The 20,782-nt window shown below is 43.9% G+C and overlaps 1 long non-coding RNA gene across 1 annotated transcript in view; it reads left to right on the top strand.

Moving 5' to 3' along the window:
• The first annotated feature begins 1,917 nt into the window (after window positions 1–1,917).
• LOC134947573 (uncharacterized) overlaps window positions 1,918–20,782 on the top strand; it is a 54,290-nt gene continuing 35,425 nt past the window's right edge. The window contains exons 1-2 of the long non-coding RNA XR_010182633.1: window positions 1,918–1,999; window positions 9,115–9,212. This is a non-coding gene — a long non-coding RNA (uncharacterized LOC134947573). The remainder of the gene's footprint in view (window positions 2,000–9,114; window positions 9,213–20,782) is intronic.

Below are 20,782 nucleotides of genomic sequence, written 5' to 3'. Positions count from 1 at the left end.
TTTGTCATTTTCTTCCAGTGATTTGGATCAATAATACCATTCTCTTTTCTTTGCATCATGTGCTGTTTGGGGCCAATTTATTTAAGTGCCATCCTGTCTGACACTTCCGTATATGTCCAGTGGTACTGCCATTTGATATAATTCCCGACATTACTGCCATTTAATTACAGTGATTTTGTCATTTTCTTCCAGTGATTTGGACCAATAATACCATTGATTAGAACAAATAATCCCTGTGATATTGAGGTGTTTGTGTCGCTTAGCTTAGCCATCCAGCGACCACAGTGCACCTCTTTTTCTCTTTTCTTTGCATCATGTGCTGTTTGGGGCCAATTTTTTTAAGTGCCATCCTGTCTGACACTGCAGTGCCACTCCTAGATGGCCAGGTGTTTGTGCCGCCCTCTTGGGTCGCTTTGCTTAGTCATCCAGCGACCTCGGTGCAAATTTTCGGACTAAAAATAGTATTGTGAGGTGTGAGGTGTTCAGAATAGACTGAAAAGGAGTTGAAATTGTGGTTATTGAGGTTAATAATACTATAGGATCAAAATTACCCCCAAATTCTATGATTTAAGCTGTTTTTGAGGGGTTTTTGAAAAAAAAACACCCGAATCCTAAACACACCCGAATCCGACAAAAAAATTTCAGAAAGGTTTTGCCAAAACACGTCCGAATCCAAAACACGGCTGCGGAACCGAATCCAAAACCAAAACACAAAACCCAAAAAATTTCCGGTGCACATCTCTAGGTAAAACCATGTGCACTGCAGGGGAGGCAGATATACAGTAACGTGCAGAGAGAGTTAGATTTGGATGGGGTGTGCTCAATCTCCAATCTAAATTGCAGTGTAAAAACAAAGCAGCCAGTATTTACTCTGCACAGAAACAAAATAACCCACCCAAATCTAAAGGGGGGTACACACGGAGAGATCCGTGCTTAAAATCTAAGCAATCTTGCTAGATTGCTTAGATTTTGAGCACGGATCTGCCGTGTGTATGCCCTCCAGCGATAGCGATGCGCGGCCCCGCACGTCGCTATCGCCGATGCTAGATTGAGCTGCATGCAGGCTCAATCTAGCGGGTCGCTCACTTCACCGTTGTGTGAAGTGAGCTGCCCCCCCGTCGGCTTTCCCCCTCGCTCAGCACATCGCGCTGTGCTGAGCGGGGTGAGAGATGTGTGCTGAGCGGTCTGTGTTAAGATCGTTCAGCACACATGTACACTTCCACTTCTTACACCAATAGATCTTCTTAGTATTCACTGAGAGGGTATTGGTTAAATTAACACCAACACTTCTGTTCGAAGTTTGTCTAATATCAGCGTTCCAATAAAATCATACACATGCATTCACTTAATAGTGATTAATTAGCATATCCAATAAACTAGTTTTCTAACAATAACTATTCCATTACTCGAGACACCAAAATAAGTTTTATTTCACAGCAACTGATGATCTCTGCTGGTTTCACTTCCTTGGAAGGAAAATGGTTAACATTGTCATCCACAGTATTATGACTTTGTGTATCTAGCAATACAATCTTCTACAAATTTTATGCATTCTCTATAATGACAACAATATCAGATGTAACACTTATACTTCCCACAATCCTAATGTAAGCGCTTTTTTCCCTCAGTGACTATCTATTCTACGCAATGTCCTATGGCCATGTCGTTGGTGCACATGAAGTCTTTAATAGTCACGGTTCTACAGCTGTTTTATTGCGCAATATATTTATATCCAAGTGATTGAGATTAAAATATGGGATTAGTGATCCTGGATAAAAATGACGGGAGCAAAATCTGTATATAGTTATCTTCAAGTAATTATCACTCCTTTTGTATACTTTATTATGCCGGTAAAGTTTGTATAAATTCTCTTACTAATGTAGGTTAATTTCTTTCCTTAGTTGTCTACAGTTTATGGAGGAAATCTCTGGTCATCACAACTCTGAGGAACATAGAGAAGAGCAGGCGACTGGGCCACTGTGTCTTAACTGCTGCTTTGGTAAGTATTTCTTATTTCTTAACAGTATATTTTATTTGCTGGCTAATTACTGTTCTCTTCTCGTGAGCTCAATATAGTCTCTCTGAATTTTTCCAAACTACTATTCCAACGTTATATTAAGTGACTTCCAATCTATTACTATACTGTTAGAAACTCCTTGTGTGAGGTGAATTTATTTTCCCTTCAGGATACAGCCATATTGACTTAGTCCCTCTTGCTGCCTAGACTCATATTCCCTTCCGTGAAAGGCCTTGTTTCTATGTCAGTCTCTAGGCTGTCCGCCCCTCACCTTATAAGTAAAGTCCGGAGCCACCCTCTGCCCTGCCTTATTCGTACCCACATGGCTTACTCAGTTCAGTGGGCCGGCTCGGGGGCGTTGTCAAGGGGTGATCTCACCAGTTAGCTCCCACAGACTTCTTCCTCCGTCTAAGCCGTCGCGTCACTGTGCCGCCTCCTCTCCTTCCCGGACGAAGCCGCAGGCAGTTCAAGTTGCGCTGTCGGAGACGGAGATCGTGACAGGTAATCTCCGTTAACAGTCCCGGCGGTGTCGCTCCTCACAACACCCGTCACACTCCTCTGGCCTCACGACGCACTCCTCTCTCCTCAATCTCTTCTCCCTCAGAGCCCCCAACGGTCCTCTCATGCTCCCTTTTAAATCCTCCGGCTCAGGTTCCCAGATCAGTCCCGCTCTCTTACTGCACGCGCTCGCCTCTCCTCCTCCAGGCACGCTCCAAACAACCCCATTACCTTGCCAGTGGTCAAGTCCTGGGGCCACGAGCCCATATAACTCCTGGGTTACCAATTGTCCTGCCCAGCGCATTTACCCTCCGTGGGGGTGTGATACATCTTATATAAGTTTCTGCCCTCTATGAGGGTAACATGCATTATAAATGATCAATACCAGTTACCACTAAGTGACATTATAGTCTACAGTAAAACCCATGAACTTAAAGTGTTTTCTAAAATTTTATTTTAACATAACACACCTAGACATATATGATTACATGTTAGTTTTTTTTTTTTTTTTATTCGCCAGGGTACTACATACATCCCGGGTTTAACTATGCGTATCCTTACGCATAACTTCCAACTCTTACTAACCATGTTTCTTTAAAAGCTACTACTAATTGAATAAGAGATAATACTTATAACATTAACAGGAATCCTTTAACACCTATACCTTGAAGGTAGTATGCCTTGTGTACTTCTCTCCGACCTTCTCAGCAAAGGCGTTAACTCTACACCATTTGCACCAGATTTGTTATCTTCCGTTACGTGAGGCAATATTAGCCTAGAATCATGTAGGTGACAATTTTCTTTTTCACCATCATGGGATAAGATTTCTTCATTTGCCAGGGTTAATACAGGAGAAGCAGGGATTAGTACTGGCCAAAACAGCCCCATTACATCCGTGACAGAGTCATTGACCACTGATTCAGGGCATGAGCTCACTCCCTCTGTTTCTCCATTTTTGGTGTTTTCATTTTGAACCACTGAAGTCTTGTAATGTTTTAATTGGTTGCGATGTACTACTAAGGAGTAACGTCCATCTTCTTTGGTGATACGATAGACGGCCACCTCAGGCCGTGGAATCTCTGTGATTTGGTAAGGTGTTGCTTCCCAATAGCTATCCAGTTTGCTATGTCGATGATTATTTTTCTTCAATACCCAATCACCTATTTTTAGAGACTCAGCCAAAGCATTTTCATTGTAGCGTTCAGCCTGTTGCTTTCGTACCTGATCCATTCTTTGATTGACGATAGATTGTGCAGTTTTTAGACGTCGTTGATGTTCCTTCACCCAATCTGTCCGGGGAATTGTTTCTTGGGCGATTTCTGTAGGCACATCCAATCTGATGTCTGCAGGCAATTTGCCCTCCCGACCAAATAGTAAATAGAATAGGGTATATCCAGTAGAGCTATGTTCTGTGTTATTGTATAAGAAAGTGATCTCTGGTAATAATATCGGCCAATCTTGACGCTCCGAAGCGGGAATCGCCCTTAACATACTGATCAGTGATTGATTCATCCTTTCACATAATCCGTTGCATTGGGGGTGATATGCCGTAGTTCTTAATTTCTTACACCCGTATAGAACGCATAGTTCCTGAAACAAGTGTGATTCAAACGCTGGTCCTTGGTCAGTTAATATATTTTCCGGATACCCGTAAGGACGAACGAAAGCTCTCCATAGCAATTCCGCAGTGGTTCTTGCAGACAGATCTCGCACTGGAAGGACTACAGCAAATTTTGAATAGTGATCTATCATGGTAAGAGCATATTGATACCCAGTTCGGCTAGACTCTAATTTGATATGATCTAGAGACACTAGTTCCAATGGATGAGTAGTTGTTATAGGATGAAGAGGGGCTTTCTGATTGGCGGAAGCTGGTTTGCGAAGGATACAATTTGGACAGTTGGCACACCAATTTGTTATATCTTCTCGCATTCCAATCCAAAAAAATCTTTTCCGTAGTTGAGCTTCCAACTTTTGGGCCCCGAAATGTCCCGATTGGTTATGATACGCTTGGAGCAGGGATTCTTTATCCTGATGTGGTAACACAATTTGCGTGATGGGGCGATGCGTTCTCGGGCTGATTCCACAACGAACTAAAAGTCCCTTTTGAATCCTTAATCGATCTCTTTGTGGCCAAAGTTTTAACAGCTCTGGTTTGGTTGCTTGTCGTTCTAATTTATTCAACACTTTTCCGGATAATAACAGAGTTTTCAACTTGTTTAGGATACTACTCTCTTGCTGGATTTGACGCCATTTCTCCTCCGGTTCTAGTCTGTCCACACTTGAGTTATCTTGCGCCTGTATTAACTGTATCTTGGCAATCACAAACCGTTGTTGAATGAGCAGATCATGAAATTGTGGCATTTCTACGTCTTCCCATTTATCCTCTTCATTGGTACTTTCATTTGGGCCAGATAGCCGGGACAGGGCGTCAGCATTACCATTACTTTTCCCACTCCTATACTTGACAGTAAACTGGTAATTGGCTAATCGGGAGCACCATCGCTGTTCCAAAGCTCCCAGGTGAGCTGTTGCCAAATGAGAAAGCGGATTATTGTCAGTAAATGCTATGAATGGAGTGGCGGCCAGGTAGTTTTTAAATTTTTCTGTAACGGCCCACACTAATGCCAATAACTCTAATTTGAAGGCGCTATAATTTGTGTCATTTCTTTCAGTTTTTCTCAAGCTTCGACTTGCATAGGAAATTACTCGTTCTTTCCCTTGTTGGTTTTGTGACAGGACAGCTCCCAACCCTTGATAACTAGCGTCAGTATAGAGTTGGAATGGTTGGCTGTAATCAGGATATGCAAGTATAGGCGTTTGAGTGAGGAATGCCTTCAGCTTGTCAAATGCATCTTGTTGTGTGTCTGTCCATACTATCGGTGTATTCCGATGTTGCTGAATCCTGGGAGTCCCTTGAAGTAGCTCATGGAGCGGAGCCGCAACGTGAGCAAAGTTCTTCATGAATCGACGATAGTATCCAATAAAGCCTAAGAACTTTCTCACTTCCCTTAAGGTGGTGGGTGTAGGCCAGTCTAATACGGCAGCTATTTTCTCTGGATCAGGAGTTACTCCCTCTGCACTTACAATATGTCCCAAATACTGTACTCGAGTCTTCAGGAGATGGCATTTAGAAGGTTTGACCTTGAGACCATACTCCGCTAACCGTTGAAAGACCTCGTGGAGATGCGTGAGGTGTTCTTGGTAATCATGGGAGAAGACTATTATGTCATCTAAGTACAGTAACACCATGTCGAAATTCCTAGACCCTAGACAATGCTCCATGACTCTGCAAAAAAATGGTGAACTGCTCAATCAGATAGTGATGTCACTCAGGTGCTAAAAGGGAGGGGTAATTCTGTGAAGGAAAAAACAATGCTCCATGACTCGTTGGAATGTCCCTGGAGCATTACAAAGTCCGAACGGCATTCTCTCAAACTCATATAATCTCATAGGAGTGGTAAAAGCAGTTTTTTCTTGATCCTTCGGTGCTATCCGGATCTGCCAGTAACCACTGGTTAAATCAAGTGTCGAAAAGTAGGTGGCCGATCTCAGAGCTGTCAAAGATTCTTCAATTCTTGGCAAGGGATACGCGTCTTTGTGTGTTACTTGATTAAGTTTTCTGTAATCAATACAAAAGCGCAAATTTCCGTTTTTTTTTTGAACCAATACTATGGGTGCCGCCCATGGACTATGACTTTCTTTTATTACCCCGGAGGTCTTCATTTCTTCTAACATTTGCTTTACGGGTTGATATAAGGCTGGGGCCAGGGGTCGATATCGCTCTTTAATAGGTGGTGCATTTCCCGTAGGAATATAATGTTGAACCTGCGCCACTAATCCGAAATCTGCTGAATGTTTACTAAAAGTAACAGAATTTTCTTTGACTACCTTGAGTACTCCTTGTTTGAGCTCTTCTGCAGTATCTTTTTCCCCTATTTGTATTTCCTCCCACCATGATGACACTTGTTCATTTTTGTCACTGGTGTCCGAGCTGATGTCTATCTGATTAAGGGAAGAGACTACATCAACAATGTCCTGGAAATCAGTCCATACCAGTTTAGCCATGGTTTGATTTCGACATAATCTCACGGGGTAGTCATGAGGGTTAAGGATTCGTAAAGGCACTCGTCCTCCCTTTACAGTAACTAGCACTCGTGCCACAACAATATTACCACCCTGAGCTATATGATAAGGTTCTACAATGGCATCATAATCCCTTCCTGAGGGTCCGCATCAAGCTTTTCCCCATACCACAGTTTCGATGTTGGGTTTTAAAACTATTGGTCGCCGATCAGCTACTTTCACTTTTCCGACCTCTCCCGAGGCATTTATAAATCTTTGTTGTCCTTGAAGAGTCCTGATAGTTCTTTGTAACGCTTGTTGAAAAATTGGCGGTATAGTAGACAATTCTTTTCTTAAGGCGGCAATTAGTTCTTCTGGACAGTTTTGTAATACATTCATCCCTACAATAATAGAGGGGACTGTTGGATCATCTACATTGGTGATAAGACATCCTTGTCTCGGGAGAATAGCCTGTCCTATCTTAAAGTCAAATTCGTAATATCCCTGGCAAGATATATTTAGTCCATTGCTGGCCAGAAGCCTGAGCCAAGGTGGTGGGGGTGGCATTATTCCCGTCAATTGCCAATGTTGCTGGAAGACTCACATCTGGATAGTAGTTACTTGAGAGCCGGTGTCTAATATAGCCGATACCTGTACTCCATTAATCTGGATGTTCACTATAGGACATTGTCCCACATATTGCGGGCACCATTCTTCTGGCGTAGGACCTATTGTGTTGCTTCCCCCCGAGGGTTGGTCTCTGGCCTCGGGGTGTTGTCGTTTAAAGACTCCTCTTGACGGCAGACTCGCTCAATGTGTCCACTGATATTACATCGCCTACAGATAGGACGTCCCTGTGAATCAAATCGATCAGTGGGCCTTCTACCTCTTCCTGACGGTGACTCCCACCACTCATTCCTTGGTCTTCTCCGATCCGTACGCCAATTTGATTCTGTTTTTTCAAATGGGGCTTGTTTACTGAGTTTTTGTAACTCTCGGTTCATTGCCGCCATTCCTACCGTCAATTCTTCTATTTGCCCCTTTAACAACCGTACAGGATCCGTAATGGGGGCCTGTGCACCCTGCTGAGCGAATTTTTCCGGTTTGATTTTCTCTGATGATTCTTGATATCCTGGCATTTCAGGAAATGAAACCTCTTTTGGTTGACTTGAACCAACCACTTTAATCGCTGCCTCCTTAAAGTCTAAAAAGGAGTCATATTTTTTTTGTAATCTCAAAAGTTTCAATTGGGATTTGCTATTCTCACAGCTGGTTCCATCTATGAATTGATTTATCAGGACCTCATCCACTTCTCTTACTTCTGTCTCATCTATCTCTTTAATGTCTCTCAATGCTTCCTGTAAACTTAATGCAAAGTCTCTTAACGATTCTCCTGCTTGTTGTTTCCTAGAATAAAACCGTGACTTAAGCTCTGACAGTGTACTAATGTCAAAGGTGGTTGCTAACCTTTGGAACACCTGCTCTGCAGTCTGTCGCTCTTCTAAGGGCCAAGATAGCACTTCCCGCAATGCCGACTCTTTTAGCTGCCCTATTAAGATTTCTACTTGCTGCTGATTGCCTAAGGGATATAGTCTAAACATTGATTGCATCTTAGTTTTAAACGGAATAAATGTGTTAGCATTCTTGTGTCTTGCCTCTCCCGCATATGTGGGCAACCACGGGGCCCCAAAATAATATGGCATAGTGATCGGATTTACACTTGCCATGACTGATTGTAATGACTGCGGACCATCCGTCCTTGTTTGAGAATTTTGTGAACTTGTTGTTGGCTGTTCTTCCGTTGACATGTTTGTATCCGTATCCTGTTCGTGACGCCAAAGTTTGTACACTTCCACTTCTTACACCAATAGATCTTCTTAGTATTCACTGAGAGGGTATTGGTTAAATTAACACCAACACTTCTGTTCGAAGTTTGTCTAATATCAGCGTTCCAATAAAATCATACACATGCATTCACTTAATAGTGATTAATTAGCATATCCAATAAACTAGTTTTCTAACAATAACTATTCCATTACTCGAGACACCAAAATAAGTTTTATTTCACAGCAACTGATGATCTCTGCTGGTTTCACTTCCTTGGAAGGAAAATGGTTAACATTGTCATCCACAGTATTATGACTTTGTGTATCTAGCAATACAATCTTCTACAAATTTTATGCATTCTCTATAATGACAACAATATCAGATGTAACACTTATACTTCCCACAATCCTAATGTAAGCGCTTTTTTCCCTCAGTGACTATCTATTCTACGCAATGTCCTATGGCCATGTCGTTGGTGCACATGAAGTCTTTAATAGTCACGGTTCTACAGCTGTTTTATTGCGCAATATATTTATATCCAAGTGATTGAGATTAAAATACGGGATTAGTGATCCTGGATAAAAATGACGGGAGCAAAATCTGTATATAGTTATCTTCAAGTAATTATCACTCCTTTTGTATACTGTATTATGCCGGTAAAGTTTGTATAAATTCTCTTACTAATGTAGGTTAATTTCTTTCCTTAGTTGTCTACAGTTTATGGAGGAAATCTCTGGTCATCACAACTCTGAGGAACATAGAGAAGAGCAGGCGACTGGGCCACTGTGTCTTAACTGCTGCTTTGGTAAGTATTTCTTATTTCTTAACAGTATATTTTATTTGCTAGCTAATTACTGTTCTCTTCTCGTGAGCTCAATATAGTCTCTCTGAATTTTTCCAAACTACTATTCCAACGTTATATTAAGTGACTTCCAATCTATTACTATACTGTTAGAAACTCCTTGTGTGAGGTGAATTTATTTTCCCTTCAGGATACAGCCATATTGACTTAGTCCCTCTTGCTGCCTAGACTCATATTCCCTTCCGTGAAAGGCCTTGTTTCTATGTCAGTCTCTAGGCTGTCCGCCCCTCACCTTATAAGTAAAGTCCGGAGCCACCCTCTGCCCTGCCTTATTCGTACCCACACGGCTTACTCAGTTCAGTGGGCCGGCTCGGGGGCGTTGTCAAGGGGTGATCTCACCAGTTAGCTCCCACAGACTTCTTCCTCCGTCTAAGCCGTCGTGTCACTGTGCCGCCTCCTCTCCTTCCCGGACGAAGCCGCAGGCAGTTCAAGTTGCGCTGTCAGAGACGGAGATCGTGACAGGTAATCTCCGTTAACAGTCCCGGCGGTGTCGCTCCTCACAACACCCGTCACACTCCTCTGGCCTCACGACGCACTCCTCTCTCCTCAATCTCTTCTCCCTCAGAGCCCCCAACGGTCCTCTCACGCTCCCTTTTAAATCCTCCGGCTCAGGTTCCCGGATCAGTCCCGCTCTCTTACTGCACGCGCTCGCCTCTCCTCCTCCAGGCACGCTCCAAACAACCCCATTACCTTGCCAGTGGTCAAGTCCTGGGGCCACGAGCCCATATAACTCCTGGGTTACCAATTGTCCTGCCCAGCGCATTTACCCTCCGTGGGGGTGTGATACATCTTATATAAGTTTCTGCCCTCTATGAGGGTAACATGCATTATAAATGATCAATACCAGTTACCACTAAGTGACATTATAGTCTACAGTAAAACCCATGAACTTAAAGTGTTTTCTAAAATTTTATTTTAACATAACACACCTAGACATATATGATTATATGTTAGTTTTTTTTTTTTTTATTATTCGCCAGGGTACTACACACATCTCTCCCGTGAGTACCCCCCCTTAACTCTCTCTGCAAATGTATTATCTGCCTCCCCTGCAGTGCACATGGGGCGTAATTCAAACCTGATTGTAGCCGTGCAAAATTTTGCACAGCTACGATCAGCCACCATGACATGCGGGGGGACGCCCAGAACAGGGCTAGTCTGCCCCGCTTGTCTGGCCCTCCCCCCGCTGCACAGTTACAAAAGCATTGCTTGGTGGCGATGCTTTTGTACCTGAAGAGTAGCTCCTTACCAGCGCAGCTCCTGTGCTACCTGTCGCTCTCATGGTCACAGCGGCTGCATGTGACGTCACGCAGCCACCGCGGCCCACCCCCTGCAAGGATCGTGGCATGCCTGTGTTGCCCGTGCCGTGCCACCAAAACAGCGGCCCAATGCCTCCCGCCCAGTGACCGCCTCTGCCTGTCAATCAGGCAGAGGCGATTGCTGGGCTGAGATGCCGTTCAGATCTGATCGCCTGCTGTGCGAAAATGCACAGCAGCGATCAGGTCTGAATTAGGACCATGGTTTTGCCAAACTGCTAAGAAATTTGCAGCAGCGATTAGGTCTCAATCAGGCCCTCAAGGTGGTCAGATGGTCTCTGTTTACCGTGAGGCTTGGTGGAGTGCAGGTTGGTCATATATTTCTGATACGTGAGATTTAACCTCTTGTGAATGGGAGTATTGGATGCAAATGTTGGTTTGTGATATTGGGTGTTTTCCGTTGGTTTGGTTGAGGTATTGTGTCAGGTATGTCTGCCTAATTTATTTTTCTTTTGTATCTGTTTGTGTACTTAGTTTTTGAATTTTGATGCTGTATTTGTCCCTTAAGATTTTGTTTTTCTTTGTGGATATAATTTTGTCTTTACTTTTTGAATTTAGATAGGGTCAGGTTTGTGAGTGTATGGAATGCTTTGTCTTGTTCGTAGGGCTGCAAGTTTGTGTTTAGTTTGTTTATCTCATTATCTACAAGTTAAGTTCTTCCTTTTGTATGTCTTCCAATAATTGCATTAATGAGTGTGAGCAATCTGTTACGATTTTATTCCATCTGGCTATAAATGGGATGTTGTCACTGTAATGTGATGGTTCTTTCTTTATCTTGAGGCCCTTTGGTACCAAATTATCAGTGAGGTACCCACTATAGTGTGTTTTCCTTGTTGATCAATTTTTCTAGTAGTTTAAAATAAATGTGTTGAGAAAATCATTGAAATTAGTGGTGGCGCATCTGTTTCCTCTAATTCAGAAAATATCAGTTGGGCTCTGTGTTCCTTAGTTTGTCTGTTTTCCGCTAGTCCCATTTGTATGTGGTATTTCACCTCTTACTGCAATTGTTGGACAACACAGAGTATAGGAGGAAGAGTGGATAGCAACTGCACACTGTGGTGTTCTGGATGGGACGGGGAGTGCTTCTGATATCTAGCAAGATTGCCAACCTTGCTGAGCTGCATTAATCATAGATATGACATGTGCTGTGGTGTGTACAATAATCAGTTAATCTGGTACAGTATCAATGTGATCTTTACTGTGCTTTAAACTTGGCCATATACACTTTTGTTAACAAATGTGTCGTTATTTAAACAAAATACAGAGATTTACAATATACGTAACTACCATAGACCATAGATGATACACTGTAGTATACTGTATTATATATCAAAGTCTGCGTCTCTCAAAAGTTCATGGAAGCTGCAGTGCTGGATTTACCACTAGGCTCGTGAGGCACATGCCTAGTGGAGGCATGGCAGTCACCCCCTCGTTTGATCTTTTTTTTTTTGTGAAATTCAGCCCGGGATCAGCACTGCAGCTGCTTTGATGGGAAGGGGGGGTCGCAGTTTGCTGGGGGAAGAGGGGTCACGGGTTGCTGGTGGGTAGTGGGTAAGGAGGTAGAGGGTACCTGCGCCGTATCCTGGAGGCTTAAGCAGAGGCTTCACTTCAGCTGTCCAGCCAGTGACTCCGCCCCCTCCCCTCCCCCATTGGCTGTGCTGAATAACACATGCACAGAAGTGCATGTGACTGACTCCTACTTACCCTGCACGATGTATGCTGCTCTGCCTCTGATAGGGACGGTCACTGCACCAGTACATGACATACTTGCCTACCTGACCCTCTCCATGAGGGAGAAAATGCTCTGTTCCTGGACTTTCCTGGTAATGTATGATTGCCATCACCTGTGGTGAAACACCTTTCTTATCAATTACCTAGCTCACCACGGGTGATGGCAATCATACATTACCAGGAAAGTCCATGAACAGAGCATTTTCTCCCTCATGGAGAGGGTCAGGTAGGCAAGTATGGTACATGCGGAGGTGTGACCAGTAGCAACTGAGGATCCTGGTAAGTGACAGATCTCCACATCTGCTCCCAGCCACACATGTCCCAACTGCACTACACCTCCCCCTACCCACACCTGAATCTTTCTACGCATAAATTCTTGTCTGTGTCTGCTTCTCCATGCCCCTCCCCCATGAATCTGTCACCTACTGTCTGTATGTGGATTTGTTTTCCCCTTTTATCAACAGTTTTGTGTGTGTGTATTAGTGATGAGCGGGTTCGGTTCCTCGGAAACCTAACCCCCCCGAACTTCACCCATTTTACACGGGTCCGAGGCATACTCGGATTCTCCCGTATGGCTCGGTTAACCCGAGCGCGCCCAAACGTCATCATCCCGCTGTCGGATTCTTGCGAGATTCGGATTCTATAGAAGCAGCCGCGCGTCGCCGCCATTTTCACTCGTGCATTGGAAATGTTAGGGAGAGGACGTGGCTGGCGTCCTCTCCGTTTATTCATTGTTGATGCAAATATTTGTGCTTGCTTATTGCTTAATTGTGGGGACTGGGGAGCAGCTGTATATTAATATAGAAGGAGTACAGTGCAGAGTTTTGCTGATCAGTGACCACCAGTTTTATCCGTTCTCTGCCTGAAAAAAACGCTCCTTATCTCCGCTCAGTGTGCTGCATATATCTGTGCTCACACTGCTTAATTGTGGGGACTGGGGAGCAGCTGTATTATATAGGAGGAGTACAGTGCAGAGTTTTGCTGACAGTGACCACCAGTATACGTTGTCTGCCTGAAAAACACTCCATATCTGTGCTCAGTGTGCTGCATATATCTGTGCTCACACTGCTTTATTGTGGAGACTGGGGACCACCAGTATAATATTATATAGGAGGAGTACAGTGCAGAGTTTTGCTGACCAGTGACCACCAGTATACGTTGTCTGCCTGAAAAACACTCCATATCTGTGCTGCATTGTAGTATATAGTAGGAGTACAGTGCATAATTTTGCTGACCACCAGTATATAATATATAGGAGTACGGTACAGAAGGCCACTGCTGTACCTACCTCTGCGTCGTCAAGTATACTATCCATCCATACCTGTGGTGCATTTAAGTTTTGCACAGTTTGCTGACCACCAGTATATAATATATAGCATTACGGTACAGTAGGCCACTGCTGTACCTACCTCTGTGTCGTCAAGTATACTATCCATCCATACATGTGGTGCATTTCAGTTTTGCATAGTTTGCTGACCACCAGTATATAATATATAGCATTACGGTACATTAGGCCACTGCTGTACCTACCTCTGTGTCGTCAAGTATACTATCCATCCATACCTGTGGTGCATTTAAGTTTTACACAGTTTGCTGATCACCAGTATATAATATATAGCATTACGGTACAGTAGGTCACTGCTGTACCTATCTCTGTGTCGTCAAGTATACTATCCATCCATACCTGTGGTGCATTTCAGTTTTGCACAGTTTTCTGACCACCAGTATATAATATATAGCATTATGGTACAGTAGGCCACTGCTGTACCTACCTCTGTGTCGTCAAGTATACTATCCATCCATACCTGTGGTGCATTTCAGTTTTGCACAGTTTGCTGACCACCAGTATATAATATATAGCATTACGGTACAGTAGGCCACTGCTGTACCTACCTCTGTGTCGTCAAGTATACTATCCATCCATCCCTGTGGTGCATTTCAGTTTTGCACAGTTTGCTGACCACCAGTATATAATATATAGCATTACGGTACAGTAGGCCACTGCTGTACCTACCTCTGTGTCGTCAAGTATACTATCCATCCATACCTGTGGTGCATTTCAGTTTTGCACAGTTTGCTGACCACCAGTATATAATACAGGTTGAGTATCCCATATCCAAATATCCGAAATACGGAATATTCCGAAATACGGACTTTTTTGAGTGAGAGTGAGATAGTGAAACTTTTGATTTTTGATGGCTCAATGTACACAAACCTTATTTAATACACAAAGTTATTAAAAATATTGTATTAAATGACCTTCAGGCTGTGTGTATAAGGTGTATAAGAAACATAAATGAATTGTGTGAATGTACACACACTTTGTTTAATGCACAAAGTTATAAAAAATATTGGCTAAAATTACATTCAGGCTGTGTGTATAAGGTGTATATGAAACATAAATACATTCTGTGCTTAGACTTGGGTCCCATCACCATGATATCTCATTATGGTATGCAATTATTCCAAAATACAGAAAAATCCCATATCCAAAATACATCTGGTCCCAAGCATTTTGGATAAGTGATACTCAACCTGTATATAGCATTACGGTACAGTAGGCCACTGCTGTACCTACCTCTGTGTCGTCAAGTATACTATCCATCCATCCCTGTGGTGCATTTCAGTTTTGCACAGTTTGCTGACCACCAGTATATAATATATAGCATTACGGTACAGTAGGCCACTGCTGTACCTACCTCTGTGTCGTCAAGTATACTATCCATCCATACCTGTGGTGCATTTCAGTTTTGCACAGTTTGCTGACCACCAGTATATAATACAGGTTGAGTATCCCATATCCAAATATCCGAAATACGGAATATTCCGAAATACGGACTTTTTTGAGTGAGAGTGAGATAGTGAAACTTTTGATTTTTGATGGCTCAATGTACACAAACCTTATTTAATACACAAAGTTATTAAAAATATTGTATTAAATGACCTTCAGGCTGTGTGTATAAGGTGTATAAGAAACATAAATGAATTGTGTGAATGTACACACACTTTGTTTAATGCACAAAGTTATAAAAAATATTGGCTAAAATTACATTCAGGCTGTGTGTATAAGGTGTATATGAAACATAAATACATTCTGTGCTTAGACTTGGGTCCCATCACCATGATATCTCATTATGGTATGCAATTATTCCAAAATACAGAAAAATCCCATATCCAAAATACATCTGGTCCCAAGCATTTTGGATAAGTGATACTCAACCTGTATATAGCATTACGGTACAGTAGGCCACTGCTGTACCTACCTCTGTGTCGTCAATTATACTATCCATCCATACCTGTGATGCATTTCAGTTTTGCACAGTTTGCTGACCACCAGTGTATAATATATAGCATTACGGTACAGTAGGCCACTGCTGTACCTACCTCTGTGTCATCAAGTATACTATCCATCCATACCTGTGGTGCATTTCAGTTGTGCGCAGTATATATAGTAGTAGGCCATTGCTATTGATACTGGCATATAATTCCACACATTAAAAAATGGAGAACAAAAATGTGGAGGTTAAAATAGGGAAAGATCAAGATCCACTTCCACCTCGTGCTATACCTGCGGTGCATTTAAGTTTTGCACAGTTTGCTGACCACCAGTATATAATATATAGCAGTACGGTACAGTAGGCCATTGCTCTACCTACCTCTGTGTCGTCAAGTATACTATCCATCCATACCTGTGGTGCATTTCAGTTTTGCACAGTTTGCTGACCACCAGTATATAATATATAGCATTACGGTACAGTAGGCCACTGCTGTACCTACCTCTGTGTCGTCAAGTATACTATCCATCCATACCTGTGGTGCATTTCAGTTGTGCACAGTATATATAGTAGTAGGCCATTGCTATTGATACTGGCATATAATTCCACACATTAAAAAATGGAGAACAAAAATGTGGAGGTTAAAATAGGGAAAGATCAAGATCCACTTCCACCTCGTGCTGAAGCTGCTGCCACTAGTCATGGCCGAGACGATGAAATGCCATCAACGTCGTCTGCCAAGGCCGATGCCCAATGTCATAGTAGAGAGCATGTAAAATCCAAAAAACAAAAGTTCAGTAAAATGACCCAAAAATCAAAATTGAAAGCGTCTGATGAGAAGCGTAAACTTGCCAATATGCCATTTACGACACTGAGTGGCAAGGAACGGCTGAGGCCCTGGCCTATGTTCATGGCTAGTGGTTCAGATTCACATGAGGATGGAAGCACTCATCCTCTCGCTAGAAAAATGAAAAGACTTAAGCTGGCAAAAGCACAGCAAAGAACTGTGCGTTCTTCGAAATCACAAATCCACAAGGAGAGTCTAATTGTGTCGGTTGCGATGCCTGACCTTCCCAACACTGGACGGGAAGAGCTTGCGCCTTCCACCATTTGCACGCCCCCTGCAAGTGCTGGAAGGAGCACCCGCAGTCCAGTTCCTGATAGTCAAATTGAAGATGTCACTGTTGAAGTACACCAGGATGAGGATATGGGTGTTGCTGGCGCTGGGGAGGAAATTGACAAGGAGGATTCTGATGGTGAGGTGGTTTGTTTAAGTCAGGCACCCGGGGAGACACCTGTTGTCCGTGGGACGAATATGGCCATTGACATGCCTGGTCAAAATACAAAAAAAATCAGCACTTCGGTGTGGAATTATTTCAACACAAATGCGGACAACTGGTGTCAAGCCGCGTGTTGCCTTTGTCAAGCTGTAATAAGTAGGGGTAAGGACGTTAACCACCTCGGAACATCCTCCCTTATATGTCACCTGCAGCGCATTCATCATAAGTCAGTGACAAGTTCAAAAACTTTGGATGACAGCGGAAGCAGTCCACTGACCACTAAATCCCTTCCTCTTGTAACCAAGCTCCTGCAAACCACACCACCAACTCCCTCAGTGTTAATTTCCACCTTACACAGGAAAGCCAATAGTCCTGCAGGCCATGTCACTGGCAAGTCTGACGAGTCCTCTCCTGCCTGGGATTCCTCCGATGCATCCTTGAGTGTAACGCCTTATGCTGCTGGCGCTGCTGTTGTTGCTGCTGGGAGTCGATCGTCATCCCAGAGGGGAAGTCGGAAGACCACTTGTACTACTTCCAGTAAGCAATTGACTGTCCAACAGTCCTTTGCGAGGAAGATGAAATATCACAGTAATCATCCTGCTGCAAAGCGGATAACTCAGGTCTTGTCAGCCTGGGTGGTGAGAAACGTGGTTCCGGTATCCATTGTTAATTCAGAGGCAACTAGAGACTTGATTGAGGTACTGTGTCCCCGGTACCAAATACCATCTAGGTTCCATTTCTCTAGGCAGGCGATACCGAAAATGTACACAGACGTCAGAAAAAGAGTCACCAGTGTCCTAAAAAATGCAGCTGTACCCAATGTCCACTTAACCACGGACATGTGGACAAGTGGAGCAGGGCAGACTCAGGACTATATGACTGTGAAAGCCCACTGGGTAGATGTATTGCCTCCCGCAGCAAGAACAGCAGCGGCGGCACCAGTAGCAGCATCTCGCAAACACCAACTCGTTCCTAGGCAGGCTACGCTTTGTATCACCGCTTTCCAAAAGAGGCACATGTCAGGATTCTGATTTTGTCTGTCCCCGGCGGGGGCGCTAGTAGGTCAGTGTTGGTGTGACGTAATACACGAGGAGACCGAAGAATAGTCCTGCGCATAGGCGCCGATATTTAATATGTCACAGGGATCACAAAGCAATTGAATAACAGGTGCAGTGGAATGCAATTGCAGTCGAATGCAAAACCAGAAATAACAGGAAATAAATATTCAAAAAGTCACTGGTAACTATGATTGAAACAAACAGAACTCCGGTAATTGTAAAAAGCACACAGTCTCAGTATAACTCAGGATGAAATAACTTTGGAAAAACAGAACTCTGATAAATGTACAGTCTCTATGAAGCACAAGTCCAGATAGCCTAACAGGCTTAAGCAGGAGACAGTCTCTAAGCAAATAGATGTTAACTGCTGAGATGCACAGATGGTAACTGATAATGAGTGCACAGGTAGATAATGATAAAACACCTGAGGAGAGTCTCTTACTGCTGGTGGATTGTGGCTGGCTGTGGCTGGAGTTTGTAGTTCCACAGGAACAGGCAGATGACTTGGAGATGCCAGAAATAGAAGACTGCTGGAAACAAAGGATTGAAGACTGGAACCTGGAACTGGAACCTGGAACTGGAACTGCTGGGACCTGTAGTTCCACAGGTCCAATACACAGGGGTATCTCTGCAGACAGAGGACTGCAAACAGGAGACGCCTGTTCACAGAATGTGACGTGTTGTCCAAGGCGATGAGATTGAGCCAGGAACTGGAGTTTATACCCCTTGGTCTGTGATGATTGGATGTTGCATCTGTGAGGACACACCCTGCTGGATTAGGTGTTCAGATCAGCTGTGAGTTAGCTGAAGCACTGTGTACTCCAGGCTGCAGTAGACTGAAAACTGGAACTGGAACTGAACTGCTGGAACCTGTAGTTCCACAGTAGTGATGCGATGGAGAATGCAGATTCCTGACAGCACACAGCTGACAACCTCTTACGGAAACTGAGGAACATCATCGCAGAATGGCTTACCCCAATTGGACTCTCCTGGGGATTTGTGACATCGGACAACGCCACCAATATTGTGCATGCATTACATGTGGGCAAATTCCAGCACGTCCAATGTTTTGCACATACATTGAATTTGGTGGTGCAGAATTATTTAAAAACGACAGGGGCGTGCAAGAGATACTGTCGGTGGCCCGAAGAATTGCGGGCCACTTTCGGCATTCAGCCACCGCGTGCCGAAGACTGGAGCACCACCAAACATTCCTGAACCTGCCCTGCCATCATCTGAAGCAAGAGGTGGTAACGAGGTGGAATTCAACCCTCTATATGCTTCAGAAGATGGAGGAGCAGCAAAAGGCCATTCAAGCCTATACATCTGCCCATGATATAGGCAAAGGAGGGGGAATGCACCTGACTCAAGCGCAGTGGAGAATGATTTCAACGTTGTGCAAGGTTCTGCAACACTTTGAACTTGCCACACGTGAAGTCAGTTCAAACACTGCCAGCCTGAGTCAGGTCATTCCCCTCATCAGGCTTTTGCAGAAGAAGCTGGAGACATTGAAGGAGGAGCTAAAACAGAGTGATTCCGCTAGGCATGTGGGACTCGTGGAGCCCTTAATTAGCTGAACCAGGATTCACGGGTGGTCGCTCTGTTGAAATCAGAGCACTACATTTTGACCACCGTGCTCGATCCCAGATTTAAAACATACGTTGTATCTCTCATTCCGGCAGACACAAGTCTGCAGAGGTTCAAAGACCTGCTGGTGAGAAAATTGTCAAGTCAAGCAGAACGTGACCCGTCAACAGCTCCTCCTTCACATTCTCCCGCAACTGGGGGTGCGAGGAAAAGGCTTAGAATTCCGAGCCCACCCGCTGGCGGTAATGCAGGGCAGTCTGGAGCGAGTGCTGACATCTGGTCCGGACTGAAGGACCTGGCAACGATTACTGACATGTCGTCTACTGTCACTGCATATGATTCTGTCACCATTGAAAGAATGGTGGAGGATTATATGAGTGGCCGCATCCAAGTAGGCACGTCAGACAGTCCGTACGTATACTGGCAGGAAAAAGAGGCAATTTGGAGGCCCTTGCACAAACTGGCTGTATTTTACCTAAGTTGCCCACCCTCCAGTGTGTACTCCGAAAGAGTGTTTAGTGCAGCCGCTCACCTTGTCAGCAATCGGCATACGAGGTTACTTCCAGAAAATGAATTATAATCAATTCCTCCGTGGAGACATTCACCAGCAATTGCCTCCAGAAAGTACACAGGGACCTGAGATGGTGGATTCCAGTGGGGACGAATTAATAATCTGTGAGGAGGGGGATGTACACAGTGAAAGGGGTGAGGAATCGGAGGATGATGATGAGGTTGACATCTTGCCTCTGTAGAGCCAGTTTGTGCAAGGAGAGATTGATTGCTACTTTTTTGGTGGGGGCCCAAACCAACCTGTCATTTCAGTCACAGTCGTGTGGCAGACCCTGTCGCTGAAATGATTGGTTCGTTAAAGTGTGTGCATGTCCTGTTTATACAACATAAGGGTGGGTGGGAGGGCCCAAGGACAATTCCATCTTGCACCTCTTTTTTCTTTCATTTTTCTTTGCATCATGTGCTGTTTGGGGACTATTTTTTTATGTGCCATCCTGCCTGACACTGCAGTGCCACTCCTAGATGGGCCAGGTGTTTGTGTCGGCCACTTGTGTCGCTTAGCTTAGTCACACAGCGACCTCGGTGCAAATTTTAGGACTAAAAATAATATTGTGAGGTGTGAGGTGTTCAGAATAGACTGAAAATGAGTGTAAATTATGGTTATTGAGGTTAATAATACTATTGGATCAAAATGACCCCCAAATTCTATGATTTAAGCTGTGTTTGAGGTTTTTTTGTAAAAAAACACCCGAATCC

This window comes from Pseudophryne corroboree, chromosome 8 (genome assembly GCF_028390025.1).
Source record: "Pseudophryne corroboree isolate aPseCor3 chromosome 8, aPseCor3.hap2, whole genome shotgun sequence".
In the NCBI taxonomy this organism is placed as follows: Eukaryota; Metazoa; Chordata; class Amphibia; order Anura; family Myobatrachidae; genus Pseudophryne; species Pseudophryne corroboree.
The sequence above is the reverse complement of the archived record's forward strand: the minus strand, read 5'-3'. Positions and strand labels throughout refer to the sequence as shown.